This window comes from Sorex fumeus, unplaced genomic scaffold (genome assembly GCF_029834395.1).
Source record: "Sorex fumeus unplaced genomic scaffold, SorFum_2.1 ptg000183l, whole genome shotgun sequence".
Lineage (NCBI taxonomy): Eukaryota > Metazoa > Chordata > Mammalia > Eulipotyphla > Soricidae > Sorex > Sorex fumeus.
Genome location: NW_026606240.1, coordinates 6,069,275 through 6,070,202, shown reverse-complemented (window position 1 = coordinate 6,070,202; position 928 = coordinate 6,069,275). Strand labels below are relative to the sequence as shown.

At 38.3% G+C, this 928-nt stretch overlaps 1 non-coding gene across 1 annotated transcript; it reads left to right on the top strand.

Annotated features, from left to right (window-relative positions):
• The first annotated feature begins 370 nt into the window (after window positions 1-370).
• On the top strand, window positions 371-474 carry LOC130017254 (U6 spliceosomal RNA). Its single transcript, XR_008791359.1, has one exon. It is a non-coding gene; the product is annotated as a U6 spliceosomal RNA (small nuclear RNA).
• The last annotated feature ends 454 nt before the right edge of the window (window positions 475-928 follow it).

The following is a 928-nucleotide window of genomic DNA, read 5'->3' as shown; positions in this document are numbered from 1 at the left end:
AGGCAATCATGTAAGAGTGACATCTCTAAAGATGCTCTTTCTTGACTGCTTTGTCAAAAACTTTAAATGTAAATTTTTTTCATTAGAAATGTGAATTGATTTCATTTTCCTCAGCTTTGCCACGCAAAGGAAGTAAATAGAACAGTAAAACTTTCTGATTTACTCTTAGAAGATAATTCAGCAACTGAGTAAACAAATAGGTGTAGTCCGAAAACATTTTCCTGGTACTCCGCTATCTTAATTACCTTGAGGACTGTGACTATAGAGGCAGTGCTGGACTGCATGATGAGTGGAGAAGTTATGCTAAATACTCAGAGACACATTTCTACCAAATGCCAAGCAGAGGCAAAAAGTGAGAAATCCCAGTACAATGCTCACTTCAGCAGCACATATACTAAAATTGGAACAATACAGAGATTAGCATGGCCCCTGCACAAGGATGACATGCAAATTCGTGAAGCATTCATATTTTTGACTGGTTAAAGAAACTTTGGTACATCTACACGATGGAGTACTATGTATCTGTTAGAAAAGATGAAGTCATCTTTTACATACAAGTGGAAATTTACATACAAGTGGTACTACATGGAAAGTATCATGTTAAGCGAAATGACTCAGAAAGAAAGGGATAGACATAGAAAGATTGCATTCATCTTGGGAACATAAAGTAACAAAATAGAAGACTAACACACAAAAATAGCCGAGATAAGTACCAGGAGGTTAGCTCCATGGCTTGGAGGTCAGCCACACATGCTAGGGGAAAAGGCAGCTCAGATAGAGAAGGGAGCACCAAATAAAGGGTGTTCAGAGGATCCTCTCAGGATGGGAGAAGCATACTGAAAGTAGACTATAGACCAAACATGATTGCCACTCAATGCCTCTTTTGCAAACCACAACACTCAAAAGGAGAGAGAGAATAAAAGTGAAT